Source organism: Pongo pygmaeus, chromosome 21, assembly GCF_028885625.2.
Source record: "Pongo pygmaeus isolate AG05252 chromosome 21, NHGRI_mPonPyg2-v2.0_pri, whole genome shotgun sequence".
In the NCBI taxonomy this organism is placed as follows: domain Eukaryota; kingdom Metazoa; phylum Chordata; class Mammalia; order Primates; family Hominidae; genus Pongo; species Pongo pygmaeus.
In genome coordinates, this window is record NC_072394.2 from 12,056,689 (window position 1) to 12,075,022 (window position 18,334).

The 18,334-nt window shown below is 42.2% G+C and overlaps 1 protein-coding gene across 1 annotated transcript in view; it reads left to right on the forward strand.

Moving 5' to 3' along the window:
- PCSK2 (proprotein convertase subtilisin/kexin type 2) overlaps positions 1-18,334 on the forward strand; it is a 264,982-nt gene that overhangs the window by 119,003 nt on the left and 127,645 nt on the right. The window lies entirely within an intron of this gene.

Here is an 18,334-nt window from a genome sequence, read left to right on the forward strand (position 1 = left end):
TCCATTTGTTTGTTTGTTTGTTTGTTTTCCAGGAATATTGTTAGGAACATTCCCAAGCTGAGGAGCTGGTACACACTGATAAATCTGGAACTTTGAATTCAAGCTGTGCCCTTCTACTGCCCAGCTCCCCTGTCATTGCTGCCCTCAGTCTAAGGACCGGCAATGGAAAAGAGTAGAGTGGCCTCCTAACTATGCATAGACTATGGGCTCAGTTTACTGTAGGTTGCAGTGAACACTAGCAATGGACATGTCATGAGTTAATGCTTTGACCTTGGGATTTTAGGACCTAAGGCTCAACATTTGCCTTTTATAACATCCATGCAACCCACCCCTGCCTGTTATGTGACGCATTCCCCCTCTCAGGCCTAAGTTTATAGCTCTCTGGCTATAAATTCCTAAGCATGGGTTCTACCCCAAATGCTGGCACCAATAAGAACAAATGGGACAAGAAAACCCACCCTTTACTTCCACCTCCTGAGGCTCCTCAGTAAAGAGATATTGAAGCTTCTAGAGTAAACCCACAGGCAGCATGGAGGAAGAGTCATGCAGGTCCCCATGAAAAGATATCTGACTTGAGATCACTCCCATTTGATAGCAGTAGCATTTGCTGCTGAGAAAGCATTCAGAAGTATTCCCATCCCCCAAACTAACTATAACTTTATTGTTGAATCTCTGTTTCTCTGTTCTGTGTCCTACACACCTATAATTTTCCCTTTCAACATTTTTATCTCTTTCTGGTAAAACTGCTAAAATTCACCTGTCATTACCAGTCCATTTCTGCATTGTGAATTCTGCTATTTGCTGCTTTCAAACCAGATTTAATTTGGCTTTTGTGCTGGGCATCCTCTTCTTGTCTCTACGATTCTTCAATTTACCTTTTGTTCCTTTTTACCTTTTGTATATTTTGTTTAAAAAGGTAAAATTCTTCAATTTTACTGCTTATCTTGTGTTTTTTTCCTCTTCGTCTTATGGATTTGGGCTCCTATTTTGTTAAAATCTTGATGTACATCCTAATTAATACACCAAGGAATTTCTTCTGGTTCTTACGCTTAGTTATTTTGCAGTGCAGTGTTTTTCCCTGAATCTTCAGCAGAATGTTCCCCTCCCCTGTTCCTTGCATTTTTCTTTCCAACTCTCCTATGTGGGCTTCTTTTTTCTGGCTTACTTATTTTTAAATGAGATAAGCTTTACCCAAACCCAGAATTCACCACCAGACTCACTGCTGGGTTGTCCCTGATCTGTCCATTAACTAAGTCACCTCCTGAGAGATAGCATTGGAAGAGCACAGTTCTTTGCCAAATTCCCAATGTTTAAAGGATTGGCCAGGCACAGTGGCTCACACCTGTAATCCCAGCACTTTGGGAGGCTGAGGCGGGTGGATCACTTTGAGGTCAGGAGTTCGAGAGCAGCCTGGCCAACATGTCTCTACTAAAAATACAAAAATTAGCTGGGTATGGTGGTGCATGCCTGTAATCCCAGCAACTTGGGAGGCTGAAGAAGCAGAATCACTTGAACCCAGGAGACAGAAGTTGCAGTGAGCCGAGACCGCACCACTGTACTCCAGCCTGGAAGGCAGAGAGGGACTGTCTCAAAAATAAAAAAATAAAAGATTGCAGGGTTTAAATTGAATCTCTTCCTACCCTTACTGCATATTTCTCTAACATTCTGAACAAATAAGTGATTAAAAAATGACAATCCACCAGGGTTCTTATATTTCCGCTCACATACTTGAAAGTTGTGATTTATAGCTCCCGAAGTGAAGCAGGCCGCCACCAGTATCCACCTCCTTTCCATAAATTGTGTATTTTGGAAATGTATCTGTGTACATATTATTTTATGTTTACCCTTTCAAAGAAGGGTTCTTGCTGAAAAATTCTCTTGTTTTCAGGAACTCTACAGAGATGGACCTTCAAATGTGTTTATCTATTCAGCTGCACTGAATAGCTACACTACTTAGCAGCAATTCTTTTGAATTCTAGCAGCAGATGGACTATGAGTTCTGCTTTTCATGGTGTGTCTTGAGTACGTCAGTGAGAAACTCAAGAGCACTAGGCAAGGAGTTAGTATCCAGAAGCCTCTTTCAGACAAATGATTCTGGCAGAAAACTGTTTTTAAGAGGGACAGACACAAGAGTAGAATAACCACATGTGCTCTCAAAAGTCAGACTTGTTTACAGAAAAATCTATCTCCACAACTGTTTTTTCATAGTGTTCCAAGAACTTGCTCCAGGGCCACCTCTAAATACTCACATGTGCAATATGCATTTTTGCATCTTTCCAATCCTGTCCAGCCTGCTTCAGCTACTGTTCAGTGAGAACCACGTGTTCCCAAAAGTGTAAGGTTAGCCCGGCCATAGGGGTAATTGATTTTCTTTGATTTGTTTGTATAAAGCACTATCCAGTCCCATTTTACAAGAAGGAGAATTGGAGTAGACAGTTTAAGGAGTGGACTACATACTGTAAATGTTCTTGAGTGATAAGGTGTGTGTCACAACCAGCACAAATTACACATACACACACATACAGCAAAATTAGCATCATTCAGAAGTTCTTCCCACACATTCCAAGAAACATTGTTGAGATGGTGTTATTATTCCATGCTTACTTATTTAGAATGCATTTAGTGTTAAGCAATCTATAAAGCTCTTGTTTGTTTCTTTGCTTGTTTGTTTGTTTGTGACAGAGTCCTGCTCTGTCACCCAGACTGGAGTGCAGTGGCGTAATCTCCGCTCACTGCACCCTCCACTCCACTGAGGTCAACCAATCCTCCTACCTCAGCATCCCTGGTAGCTGGGACTACAGGCATGTTTCAACATGCCTGGCTAATTTGTGTATTTTTTGCAGAGACGGGGTTTCACCATGTTGCCCAGGCTGGTCTCAACTCCTGGACTCAAGCACTCCACTTGCCTCTGCCTTCCAAAGTGCTGGGATTACAGGCATGAGCCACTAGGTCTCGCCTATAAAGCTCTTCAATAAACTTTTTTTTTTTTTGAGATAGGGTCGTGCTCTGTTGCTCAGACTGGAGTACAGTGGCACGATCATGGCTCACTGAAACCTTGACCTCCTGGGCTCTAGTGATCCCCACCTCAGCCTCTCGAGCACCTGAGACTATAGGTGCACACCACCACACCTGGCTAATTGTTTTCTTTTTCTTTTCCTTTTTTTCTTTTTTTTTTTTTTGGTAGAGATAAGGTCTTGCTATATTGCCCAGGCTGGTCTTGAACTCCTGGCTTCAAGGGATCCTTCCACCTCAACCTCCCAAGGTGCTGGGACTACAGGCATAAGCCATGCACCTAGCCAACATTTATTTTTTATCACAACACAGTGAGGTTCCTGCTATAATTATCCCGATTTTACAGGTGAGAAAACAAATGTACAGAAAGCTTAAAAAACTTGACTAAGGCCAAACAACTAGCAAGTGGTAGATTCAGTATGTGGGCCTAGACAGTCCTTCTCCAGAGACTGACTCTCACTATCCCTTTATTCAGCGCTCTCTGTATTGCATGAGAAAAAATACATGTTGCATCTGTAGCTGAACTTCATACAACTCACACCAACTACATTTGGGAGACAGATTCATTTATTTACAAATTCCCAGTGGCCACCAAAACATCTGATAGTTAATAAGCCCATCTTAAATGTTCGTGGAAATGAATGGAATTAGATGATTTTAGTAGCTTCAATTTGACTCATCTAAGAAAATAGTATAACCCACATGTAGCTGTCCTCCTGAGGGTGGTCTCTGTTTTCACTATCTGCCAGCCATGAAACAGGGCTGCTTCATCCCTGCACAGATATCTTCAGTAGAACTTGTCAGCAATCAACCTCACTTCTCCAGCATGAATATTAGCTCTCTTTCTGCATGTGGGAGGCAGAATAATGACCTTCTTAAAGATGCCCACATTCTAAGCCACATGGCAAGGTGGGGTTAAGGTTGTAGACAAAATTAAACTTGCTAATAAGCGGGCTTTGAGACAGGGAGATTATCCTGGATTATCTGAACGGCCCCAATGTAATCAGAAGTATCCTTACAAGAAGGCAGAAGAGAAAGTCAAGGTGATATCATACAAAAAATATTTCATCCACTGTTGCGGCCGTTGATGATGGAGAAATGGGATCATGAGCCAAGGAGTGAGGAAGCCTCCAGAAGCTGGAAAAGGCAAAAAAAGAATCCCCTTCCCCCACAAGAGCCTCTAGAAGGAGCACAGCCCTGCTGACACCCTGATTTTAGCCCTCTGATTTCTAGAACTGTAAGAGAATGAATTTGTGTTGTTTTAAGCCACTAAGTTGGTGGCCATCTGTTACAGCAGCCACAGAAAACTGCCCACTGCAGGATGAAAAGCCACTTTCTCCTGGTATTTCTCAAAGGCTAATCTAAGAGCATGGATTGTTCTGTACCTTCCAGGAGCACTATTGCAAAGTCGATTCACTACTTTTTTCATTTGTTCCGCATCACCATGCTGGGGCTCATTAACACCCTGTCATCGGGTGCTCTGTGCGTAAGTAGAAGTGTGTTAAGAATCAATCGCTCTGACCTTTATTCCCTGTTGGTGTTTTGTCATTCGTGGGCTGCTTGGCTTGACATATGAATTACTCTCCAGCTGTCTGGTGCTGGGGAGGCACAGTCACCAGCCCCCAAATATTTCAGACATATGCCAATTGCAATTTCAACACACATTTTTTTTTCTACCGTCACCCTGGAACTGTTCCATTGGCAACACATGAAAAATGAATAAGAGGAAATAATTGACAAGGCACCGCTGTTGACTAAGGGGCTAACCTTTGAGGAAGATTAAAAACAGATGTCCTTGAAGAAGAAAGAACTGAGGAAGTGAATCTTCTCTCCTCTTAACTCTTTAGTTCATTGTCCTCATCCAAAAATTAAACTAACACACTCTGAAGAAGGTTTAAGGAGATCAGGAATTTTCAAGAATTCATTTGTATTCTGTAGCAGACAGCTTGTTTGTTTGTTCCCCATTGAAAACTTACAAGAAACAATACTGCAACCTTTGTTGTAGCAAATAACTGGTGGGTGTATCCCTCCTTGCCAAAGACATGCCAAGCATAAAAAATGTGCCTAGAAAAACAAACAACTTTGGAAGGCTCTTTTCGCAGTGCCTTCTTACTTCCTTTGTCTTAGTCCTTCTTTTTGTGATGGTGCCCAACCTAACCCCTGGATCCTTTGCTGTTGATTTCAGTAGCATTTCTCCCTGACTGGCAGGAAACTGCCCAAGGCTTTCAAAATTACCTTTTCCGTAAACTCCTGTTCCTTCCTCGAACCAATCTCAACCAGCATCTTTGCAAAAAGCTGCCTAATTAATGACTTCATGCACAAGTGTGGGTAAGTGATAACACCTGGATGTGTTGCCCTTCCCAGAGGACTTGTTTTCCAAATCTTTTCAAATAGAGACATAATCAACCTGGATAATGAGTGCTCAAAACTAAAGCTTAACCCTTCATGGCAGGAGTGTGGTCAGTGTGCGTGTGCTCAGGGGAGGTGATATGGGTCGTTGGAGGCTTTCTTTGTGCCCCTCAAATCACATGATTTGTACCACTACCCAAATGCTGCCCCTGCTTCCACCCTGATGATGAAATGATTTCATGAATATATTGACCATTATAATTATAGCCAGTGACATTTATAGTGTGCTTTATTATTCTCAACAAGAAAAGTTTATTTCATGTCATCCTCACCAGTAAGCCTGTGAGGTCAAGAATTCCATCATGTCCATGCTATACACCAGAAATCAACAAACTTTCTGTAAAGGGCCAGAGAGCAAATATTTCAGGCTTTGAGGCCATATGGTCTCTGTTGCAATTACTCAACTCTACGGCTGCAGTGCGAAAGCAGCCATAGGCAGTGTATAAACAAATGGGCATAGCTGTGTTCCAACAAAGTTTATTTACAAAAGCAGTCAGCAGACTAGACTTGCCAAACCCATGGTCTGGATGAAGAAAGCACAACTTGGGGAATTTGAGGACCTACCTCAGAACATGCACAAATCAGAAGCAAACCACCTCAGAACCCAAACCCAGTTCTTTCTTACTTGAAATTCGGTGCTCGTTCACTGAACCACACGGTTTGGGGCATAGTCTTTAGCATTCAGGAGAGTCATGACTTTGGATCAAATCAACAATACTCTCTACCCACCCACCTTCCCCGTTTTCATCACACATACCTGTAAGGCAGCAACTGGGGCTGGGGTACTGTCATTAGCCTGTGGCCATGGAAACAGAGTCAAGGTAACTGACCCACAGGACCAAGACACATGACCTTGATGCTATTAGCTCTTTCCATTCAAGCTTGCTGGCCATATACAGCATAATTGAATGAAACTGCAGAACTTCTTCAGTCAGATCCACCTGTGCCTTCCAGAAGCACATTAATGAGGCCTCCCTCCAGCACAGAATGGGAACTATGCAATCCAGACATGCCCCCACCCAGCATCTCCTTCTGGTTCACTAGTAGAACTGGATCATGAATCAACAAAATAAAGGAGGCTTTGCAAGAACAAAGCTTTTGGAACCTATATTCCTGGGTGGTGCTGGAGCCATTCATTCCTAGCCGGGTGCCATGAGCACTTTCTCTGTGGGCCCTGTTGGCTCCCCTTTACCTCTCACCCCCAAATGCCTTTCCAGGGAGACGTAGTGCTGAGTGCACTGGTCAGATGTGGGGACACTGACTGGTCACAGCTGGAGTGAAGAAGGACAGAGACTTCTCCTCGTCCCCCCTACCATCTTTCTGTTCCTCCTCCCATTTGCCCTCCCAGAAGCTCTCCTTGTTAGACTGAGGCCCTTTAGCCCACCTGCAATGGGAAACAGAGCCATTCACCTGGCCCAGGCAGGCTCTTTGGGGTGCTACAATGTGCATGGCCAAAGCTATTTATGTATTAAAGAGGCTTAGCTAGCTTTGCTTATTTACTGCACTTACATCTCAAGAGACACTCATTGAGAGGAACATGTCATTTTGGCCAAGAACAACATTTAGGGACTTTCTAGCTTCTCTGGAAAATTGTCCTGTCAAGCAAACCCCAGTCTAACCATTCCTGCCATAACATCTGGCATAGAGCCTCCATCTTTTAATATCCTTTTCCTTAATATAATTTCCTAAATCCATCTCCTAACATTCCCCCACCACCCTGGGAACAAGCACAGCCCTGGCTGCAATGCCCATGTTCCAACCAACATAGAAGCTGAGATTTCACTTTCTCGGGGTTCTCATTGGCTGCCTTGGCACCTCACTCCACGAGAAACATCTTTGATCCCTACCTAATTACATTGATTTATCTCATGGTATACCTTGTATGCAGAGCTTTAGATGATAGATAGCATTTGTTAATACTTGTCACTAAGACTCAATGACTGGAACTGTGGTCAGAGGCATGCAGTCATATCCTCCCTCCTCAGTTGATCACCTTTATTCTTGCAAGATGGGCCAACCTCTCTAAATGAGGGCGATCAATACTGTGCATTCAGCCATAATCGTGGCTTAACTTGGTATTCTTTGAAAACTTAAGCTGTGTAATTTGCCTGTAATTGGGCTTTCCAAAAAGTCATACCTCCTGCTCAAGGAGGCAATTAAGCCAGCAGACTCCCTGTCTGCTGCCTGCTGCCTCCCTCCTGGCATCTGACTGCCATAGGTCAAGTCTTCCCTCCACAGACCTCTCTCCTCTCCAGATCCCTGTTTGGATCTCGACAACCAAAGCCAGCAGTTGGCGGCAAAGCAGATGAACTAGAACATCTGAGCCTTGGAGAGGCCTTTTTCTTCCATAATCTCCCACATCACTTCCAGCAATGGCTTTTGGGGGTTTCTCGCTTGATGAGCTGTGTCCAGCTCATCAATTCAAACACTGAGATAACACACCGCATTGCAAAGGCAAAGGCAGAGAAGCTAGAGCCCCAACAGTGAACCCTCATGTAAACCATGGACCGTGGGTGATGACGATGTGTCAGTGTCGGTTCAGCACGCATAACAAATGCACGCTGTGCTCCAGCAGGGATGTTGATAATAATGGGAAGGCAGTGCATGTGAGGAGACAGAGGATATGTGGAACTCTCTGTGCCTTCCTCTCAATTTGCTGTGAACCTAAAACTGCTGAAAGACATATAGAAAGAAAGAAAGAGAGAGAGAGAGAGAGAGAGAGAGACAGACAGAAAGAAAGAAAGAAAGAAAGAAAGAAAGAAAGAAAGAAAGAAAGAAAGAAAGAAAGAAGAAAGAAAGAAAGAAAGAAAGGAAGAAAAGAAAAGAAAAGAGAGAGAGAGAAAATAAAGAAAGTCTAACAAAAAGATGTGGAGACATGCCCCCGTGCAGATGGGGACTTGTGTTGCATTTAGGACACACTTAGGAATGGACTCCAGCTGGCTTCTCTTCCCACATTTGATTTGCTTTGTCTTCAGTTAGCTAAGAGCAAGAAGATTAAAGTCCAGGCATCTGGGCAACTTTGTAGTGAGATGAGCCTGGCTTGAGGTGTTTTGGAACAAGGGAAGTCACTGCCCCACTGCCTTTCTACATTACAAAAACATTAGCAAAATTATAGAAGTAACTGCTGGCATTTCTTGAGTTCACACAGTGGGCCAGGTGCTTACATGCACCATCACTTTTGATCCTCACCACAACCAAAGTACACGTGGGAGTGGAGGAGCAGCACAGTATGCTAGAGAAGTACATAGCTAGACTGCTGGAGTGTCGTGTCAGTTTGCGAAGGCTCTCATATGGGCGGCCACAGCCAGGGTGGCTTAAAGAACAGAAATGTATGGAGGTAAAAGTCTCAGATGAAGGTGTCATCAGGGTTGGTGTCATCAGTGCCATGAGGGAAGGACCTGTTCCAGGCTCTTTCCTTGGCTTGTAGATGGCCGTGTTTTCCCTGTGTCCTCACACCATTCCCTCTGTTGGTGACAGTGCCTGAATATGATGACACCAGTTATATTGGATGAGACCCCACCCTAATGGCTTTAATTAATGACCTCTTTAAAGACACTATCTTCAAATGCAATCCCATTCTGAGGTACTGGGGGTAAGGACTTCAACATTTGAACTTAGAGGGAATAGAGTCCAGCCCACAACAGGCATGACCCATGACTCTGCCCTTGGCTAACCACAGGACCCTTAACCAGCCACTTGGTGTCTTCATGCCTTCATTCCTAACCTCTCATGTGGTTGTCGGGGAAAATAACTGAGATAATGTACATGAGTACTCAGGGAACTGCCCAGCGCAACAGTCAGCCCTCAGTAAATGTCACCCATCACTAGGGCTTATCCTTATTTTACAGGTGAGCAAACTCAGTCTTAAATGGGCTCCACAGCTTGCTGGAGACCCCACAGCCAGAGAACAACAGGTACAGCAGGGCCTGTAACTCATGTCTGCCTGTCCCCAAGACCAAGCTCTCGTCCACAATCCTATGCTGCCTCCTTCACAATATTACACAGAAGGCAGCTGTGTGCCTACAAAGAAGTCAAGCTATATTCCCCTTTCTGTGAGATGAAGGATACACGACCCAATCCATTTCAATTCTTACCAGCTTCCCAAAGCATGAAACGAAAGTTCCCAGCCCTGCCTCTAACACCTTGTGGGAGGAAGAACTTACCCTCTCCCTATCTGGTGCCCAGTTCTGTGAGCACACCCCAGAAATGCCTCAGATCCTCTACCCTCCCCAGGAAGATAACAATGACAAGGATGACCAGGCCAGGGCCCAGAGGTAACTTCTACCTTCAGCCCTAATCTTGTGTCCCATATGGGTGCGTCCTCAAGCCCATCCATGGGTGTTAGAGCTAAAGTGTTTTAACCTACCAAGAAAAAAAAAAAAATCCTCAGCCTATAATAAAGGAAGGTACCTTGCCATGCAAATTAAGAAGTTTTTCATAAATAAAAGATTCATGCTTTTTGGGTACTTTTGCTACATTTTTAATACTTCCTCCAGCACACTGGCTCACTATGCTGGCTGCTCATTTGAATTACCTGGAAAGTTTTAAACACTGCTGAGGCCAGGGCCCATCCCTAGCAACTCTCAGTTCCCTGCTCTGGTGGTTGGCCTGAGCATAGGGCTTTTGCCACCTTCCCAGGTGATTACACCGTGCAGTCAAGGCTGGGGACCTCTGCTTCGCGAGGACACCTTGTTTTCTTGTAGTGACGTTAACTCCAGTCTCTGCCTCCTCCATCTCCACATGCCTTCACTCTGTGTGTCTGTATGTCTTCACATGGCATTCTCCTTGTTTCTAGGCCCTCTTAGTATAATGACACCAGCTGTATTGGATTGAGAACCCATCCTAATCTAGTATGACCTCATCTTAACTAATTACACCTGCAGTGACCCTATTTCCAAATGAGGTCACATTCTGAGGTACTGGAGGTTAGCACCTTAATATATCTTTCAGGACAGCACAATCCAACCCATCATAGTCGTAAATAAAATAATTCTCAGTGGCACAAGAAATAATTTTACACAATCAAGGACATCATAGATTAATAAACCAGTATTTTTAGCAACATGTTAGTTTTATGTTTTATGCTCCTTTTCTTGCTATCACTTCAAGCAAAGATGTCCCTCACCATCTTCAGAGGCAGGTCTCCCCTTTGCTCCCCTTTCTCCTGGCCCCTCCCACCCCAGCACAGTCAATGCTAATTAACAGCTGTTTAATTATCAGCCCAGCAGGGAAGTGATCATGGCCCAGGTCCTCAGAGAGTTATATGCACAGTTAAGTTGTCCCACATACTGGAAGGTTGACTGTGTTATATGCCCATAGGGAGAGGCAATATGGCTTAGTCAAAAGTTCATAGCATTGAGAATCCATCAACCTCATGACTCTCCATGTTTTAACTGTTGGACAATGGCTTCCAAACCTTCTTTTCCTCAACTGTAACAATACCACCCCACAGTTTTGTTGGGAAGATTAAGGCCAGGCATGGTGTCTTATGCCTGTAATCCCAGCACTTTGGGAGGCCGAGGTGGGTGGATCACCTGAGGTCAGGAATTCGAGACCAGCTTGGCCAACATGGTAAAACCCCATCTCTATTAAAATAAAAATTAGCCAGGAATGGTGGTGAATGCCTGTAATCCCGGCTACTCAGGAGGCTGAGGCAAGAGAATTGCTTGAACCTGGGAGTCAGAGGTTACAGTAAGCCAAGATGGTGCCACTGCACTACAGCCTGGGTGACAGAGCAAGACTTCATCTAAAAAAAAAAGAAAAAAAAATTAATGTAGTAAAAGTACCTTGTTAAGTGTACAATCGTATGCAAATGCACAGGGATGTTTTCTGCTTCATCTTAGCATGGTCATAACTGGCACATTGTAGAGAGACTAGAGGCGAGTAAGGAATGGGTAGAGTTGCTTGGGTAACATTTGTGCACAAATGTCAAATTAAGGTTCAAAAGTTGAACTGGAATTGTGAAATAGCCATCGTTCATTTTAAATAAAATATTAACTAGTACCAATTCTACTGAAACTATTCCAAAAAATCAAGGAGACTCCTCTGTAACTTATTCTACAAAGCCAGCATCACCATGATACCAAAATCTGGTGAAGACACAGTGAAAAATGAAAACTACAGGCCAATATCCCTGATGAACATAGATGTAAAAATTCTCAACAAAATACTAGCAAACCAAATCCAGCAGCACATCAAAAAGTCAATTCACCACAATTAAAAAGGCTTTATTCCTAGGATGCAGTTAGTTCAACATATGCAAATCAATATATGTGATCATCACATAAAGAGAATGAAAAACAAAAACCATATTATCATCTCAATAAATGCAGAAGAAACTTTTAATAAAATCCATCATGCCTTCAAGACAAAAACCCTCAACAAACTAGGCATTGAAGAAATATACCTCAAAATAATAATAACAGCCAGCTATGACAAACTCATAGTCAGCATCATACTGAATGGGCAAAAGCTGGAAGGATTCCCCTTAAGGACAGGAACAAGACAAAGATGCCCACTCTCACCACCCCTATTCAACATAGTACTGGAAGTCCCAGCCACAGGAATCAGGCAAGAGAAAGAAATAAAAGGCAACCAGGTAGGAAAAGAAGAAGTCAAATTATATCTCTTCATTTATGATATGATTCTATACCTAGACAACCCTAAAGACTCAACCAAAAGGCTCCTAAAACTAATAAAAAAAAAACTTCAGTAACATTTAGATTACAAAATCAATGTGCAAAAATCAGTAGAATTTCTACACGCCAATAATGTTCAAGCTGAGAGCCAAATCAAGAACACAATCCCACGTATAATAGCTATAAGAAGAATAAAATACCTAAGAATACATCTAACGAAAGAGGTGAAAGATCTCTACAAGGAGAACCACAAAACACTGCTGAAAAAAGTCATAGATGACACAAACAAGTGGGAAAGCAGTCTATGCTCATGGATTGGAAGAATCAGTATCATTAAAATGGTCATACTGCCCAAAGCAATCTACAGAGTCAACACTTTTCCCATCAAACTACCAATGTCATTTTTCATAGAATTAGAAGAAACTGTTCTAAAATTCTATGAAACCGAAAAGAGCCTGAATAGCCAAAGCAATCCTAAGCAAAAAGAACAAAGCTGGAAGCATTGCATTACCCAATGTCATATTATATTATAAGCCTACAGTAATCAAAGCAGCATGGTAGTGGTACAAAAACAGACACATAGAACAACAGAACAGAAAAGAGAACTCAGAAATAAAGCCACACACCTACAACCATCTGATCTTCAAGAAAGTCAACAAAAGTAAGCAATGGGAAAAGGGCTTTTTATTCAATAAATGATGCTAGGATAACTGTCTAGCCATATACAGAAGAATAAAACTGGACCCCTTTCTTTCACCATATACAAGAATGAACTCAATATAGACTGAAGATTTGAAAGTAAGACATCAAACAATAAAAACCCTAGAAGAAAACCTAGGAAATACCATTCCAGACATAGGTCTTGGTAAAGATTTCATGATAAAGACTCCAAAAGCAATCACAACAGAACAAGAATTGACAAGTGGACCTAATTAAGGCGCTTCCACACAGCAAAGGAAACTACCAACAGAATAAACAGACAACCCAGAGAATGGGAGAAAATATTTGCAAACTATGCATCTGACAAAAGTCTAATACCTAGAATCTCTAAGAAACTTAAACAAATCAACAAAAAAAAAATCCCTATTTTAAAATGGGCAGAGGACATCAACAGATACTTCTCAAAAGAAGACATACAAGTGGCCAACAAACATATGAAAAATACTCAACATCACTAATCACCGCAGAAATGCAAATCAAAAACCACAATGAGATACCATCTCACAACAGTCAGAATTGCTAAGATTAAAAGTCAAAAAATAGGCTGGGCGTGGTGGCTCATGCCTGTAATCCCAGCACTTCGGGAAGCCAAGGCGGGCGGATCACGAGGTCAGGAGATTGAGACCATCCTGGCCAACATTGTGAAACCCTGTCTCTAAAAAAATACAAAAAAAAAAATAGCTGGGCATGGTGGCACACGCCTGTAGTCCCAGCTACTCGGGAGGCTGAGGCAGGAGAATCGCTTGAACCTGGGAGGTGGAGGTTGCAGTGAGCCAAGATCATGCCACTGTACTCCAGCCTGGTGACAGAGCAAGACTCCATCACAAAAAAAAAAGAAGTCAAAAAATAGTAAATGTTGGCGAGGCTGTGGAGAAAAGAGAACACTTATACGCTGTTGGTGAGAATGTGAATTAATTCAGCCACTATGAAAAGCATTTTGGAGATTTCTCAAAGAACCTAAAACAAAATTATCATTCAATCCAGCAATACTATTACTGGCTATATACCCGAAGAAAAATAAATCATTCTACCAAAAAGACACATGCACTTTTCTGTTCATTACTACACTATTCACAATTGCAAAGACATGAAATCAAACTAGGTACCTACCAAAGGTGGACTGGATAAAGAAAATGTGGTACACCTCATATACACCATGGAATACTATGCAGCCATAAAGAAGACCAAAATCATGTCCTTTCCAGCAACTTGGGTGCAGATGGAGTCCATTATCCTAAGCAAATTAACACCTGAACAGAAAGCCAAATACCAGATGTCCTGACTTATAAGTGGGAACTAAACATTAGGTACACATGGGCATAAAGATGGGAAGAGTAGACAACGGGGACTACTAGAAAAGAGGAAGAGCAGGGAATACAAGGACTGAAAAACTGCCTATTGGGTACTATGCTTACTACCCGGGTGATGGGATCATTCATACCCCAAACTTGAGCATCACGCCATATATCCATGTGCCCCCTGAATCTAAAATAAAGTTGAAATTACAACAAAAAATTTTTAAAAATGTTTAAAAGATATTCTCATAGAAATAATAATGATACCCAGTAACAAAGACTTCTACTTTCTTATATTTTTTATTTGTACAAACATGTAGGCCAATGGTCCTATTTGAGGAAGCATTCTAAAACTAAATACAGAAATGAACTATACATTATTTTCTGAGAAGGGGAATAATTAAGTTGTATGCATGTTATTGGTATCACATCTAAATGGTAATGAAAGGTATAGTGTATGGAAGGTTAAAATTCAGAGAAGGAGGAAGAGAGAATAAGTCAGTGACCTTTTAGTAATAATGTGAAAATATAGTTTAGACACTCGGAAATATTTCTCTGACATTAAGAGCTTTATCGTACATGGAATTGTAACACTGCAGTCTTTCCCAGAGGTCTTCTAAAATAGTTTATAACCTAATCTGTCTGGTCATGGTAATTTTATTTATAATGGAAAACAATCTAAATGACTAATAAGAGGGAAATGGATAAATTGTGGTATATGACTCTGGAACATTTAGGTAGCCATTAGTAATTAAAGTATGATAGCTAAGTAGCAGCATATTACAATTCTTATGGTAGGATACTCAGTGAAAAAAGAATTCACAACTTTATAGTATGATTACTACTCTTTAAAAATTAGGTATGAATATGAATTAAGATTGAATGAGAACCCAGAGCAATAAACATGATTAATAGGGTTACATGGTATCATTGTGGGGAAAAAAAATTTTTCCAATTATTTGTGTGTAACAAGTGAAAGCATATATTGTTAAAGGTGTTCGTCTCTTTCAAAGTGTAACTGTGGACAAGAAGATAAACTGACAGACTCAGAAAGCCCCCTTCAGTCTCAAGACACCTAAATTCCTGAGTTGCAAGGAGGCAGTGCCCAGAGAGTGCGGCATTCCTAAGCATCACTAGTTTCCATTAAAACCTAATTTATGAAATTAAAAATTAATTTCATGGAAATGAATTTGAGCAGTCTTTTCATTAGAGTGCACTTGGTCTAAATGAGTTTGGAGTGATTGTAATAGCCATTCCTGCACTGTTATTTATAAAGGTGAAATCTGATGTGAGTATTTTTGTTCTTATGCTACCGAGAAACAACTTATTGCTGAGAGTTTTCAAACTTCCGTGTGATAGTTGCTCTTGCTCCCCGAAGATCCTCTCAAGGAAGTTATTGATTACAAAGAGTCCAATAGAATGGGAATCCCTCAGTGAAAGTCAATCGAGACCTCCGATTAGTGAGTAGAGCACATAAAGGCCTCTCGTTGTGTGACCAAAATGGGAAGAGACAATGGCCAAAGTCAGACACCTTCTTTCCCAAGTGCAAGAGGCACTCTTGCTTCCATAGTAAAAGAAGGTTGCGAGACGGGTGTATCATGGCTATGTTTCCAGGTGGAGAGCTACACATTTACTTCAACATTTTAAACATTCTGTTAATGAATACGCACACGTGCGCACGCACGCACGTGCGCACACACACACACAGAGCTATGGGAATATGCTGCACAAATCTCTGACTTTAGGGAAAATAATTGACCAAGGCCTCCAGCTGCTGCACTCCGAAATCTGTCACTGTGCCAACAAGGCCACACTCCCCCCGGTGACTGTGAGCAGCAGGGGAACTCAGGCAGGCCCATTTCTGGGAGACACAGGGCTCCTCAAATTTAATCCCCAACAGTTTTACCAAACCATCCTTAAATTACAGGGGAACCAAGGATGAATTCGCCAAACTTTGTTCACTGTTCTTTACTTGGGGTCAGACTTACATCACAGTTTCTTGTATTTTTCTCTCATAAAATACTTGCACATTTAAACCCATCTTGGCAATGGCTTCCTAGAGGATATACGTGTGTGTGCATATATATGTACATATGTGACAGTATGACACACACATATATACACACATGCACACATATATTTATATGTATACATACATACATGTGCATAAGTATATATATGTATATGTACCTTTGAATCAAAATTTATCTCCATTTGATGGACATTAGTTAGGTCCAAATTTTTGCCATTATAAAAATACCCATTTATCCCATTTTTCTAATTATCTCACATTTCTTTGGGGAGATTTTTTTAAGCTTGCCACAGTGACTGTGACTGTCCCTTGTTGGAATACCTCCAAAGAACTCCCAGAGCCAATGCCACACTTAACACTTGTTTTCCACATGTATAGATTTTCTGGTGTGGCTACAATTTTTCTGGCAAATGAGCTTCAGGCCTTCTCATGTCAGTGTGCAGAGTAAAGAAGTGAGGAACTAGCCTTTCACAGGATCCTCTGCAAGGCAGTGCAGTAAGGAGGGGAAGGGTTTTCTGCCATGTCTGTGGTCTCTTCGTTCTTCTCTTCCTGCCGTCATTCTTGACCTAGGCTCTGCTGTCCTTCTCTCATCTGGTATCCATTAGAGTTCTTGATTACAACCAACAGAAATGGATTCTGCTTCACTTCAACCAGAGAGAAGTTGTCAGGAAGATATCGGGGGCTCACAATCAATGGGCGGCTGGAGGATCAGTCTTGAAATCTCCAGGGCTGGGTTGCAGGAACATGGTGAGGATCTTTTACCAGGAGTGCCTGGTGAGTGAACCTCCAGGATAAATGGGCTCCAGGGGATCCTGGTCCTTGTTTCACCTTCCCAAGATTCAAATCCTGGGAGAGAGACACCCACAGAGGCACCCCTAAGGCAGAGGGAGACTCTAGTGCCTGTAGCAGACAGGCACCTAGAACTTCACTCCACCAACACAGAACCTGATGGATTGGAAGTAATTCCCCCAAATACACTGGGGAGATTTGGGAAGAGGAAAAACAAATGTTGGGCTACAAAATATAATAGTAATATCCAGCAGCACCCTTTTATATATGTGCATAATCCTTGAGTTTGTACATGTTCGGGGACTGGCCACAACTGTTGCATGATAAATTAGTCTTTGTCCAAGTGAAAGCAAGTTTCCTGATTAATACAAAGCCTAGCCATTGCCAGAAGCCCACTTGAACTAACTCAGCTCCTAAGTTGCATTTCCATCCGAGAGCTTGGGGTTCTTTCTGACTGTCCAAAATTGAAATGTTGTCAGTGCAAGGACACAACACCATCCATCAATTTCTTGTTAGAGGTTCCTCTCTTACCTTCTAGGACTTTGCTATGGCATTTGTTGGCTCTCCAGGCAGGCCTCATTGTTTGTCTGTTTGTTCTTGTCTTGGGGAAGTTTTCTTTTTCAGCAGATTCTCAAATGTGATAGCACTGTCAACAAATTAAAGACTGGGAAGCCATCCAGAAAAATTATCCATGCTGTTTTCACTCTCTCCCTTCCTGAATCCAAATCAATCTTCTCTCCTTAATAGAAATGTTCCATTGTTTTATTTCACTTAATGACCCCTACCACATTATCTTCTTTAAGAATACTTTACTCAGCCAGGTGTGGTGGTTCGTGCCTGTAATCCCAGCACTTTGGGAGGCCAAGGCTGGTGGATCACCTGAGATTGGGAGTTCAAGACCAGACTGACCAACATGGATAAGCCCCGTCTCTACTAAAAATACAAAATTAGCTGGGTGTGGTAGCGCATGCCTGTAATCCCAGCTACTCAGGAGCCTGAGGCAGGAGAATCGCTTGAACCCGGGAGGCCAAGGTTGCAGTGAGCCAAGATCACGCCATTGCCCTCTGGTCTGGGCAACAAGAGCAAAACTCTGTCTCAAAAAAAAGAAAAAAAGAATACTTTTCTCTATCTAATTCTTACTTTAGGGAAACTCACTTTGAGCCATCACCAAAGCCTGACTGTTCAGTGCAACCATAAGTAAATGCTCTCATAAAATAATGGTAACGGGTCAGGCACAGTGGCTCACGCCTGTAATCCCAGCTCCTTTGGAGGCCGAGGTGGGCAGATCACTTGAGCTCGGGAGTTCGAGACCAGCCTGGGAAACATAGTGAGACCCCCCCCACATCTCTACAAAAAAATACAAAATAATAATAATAATGGTAAGGTGAGCATGTATATGAGATGAACTTGCTTTTGCCAAAGAAAAAAATGCACCTGAT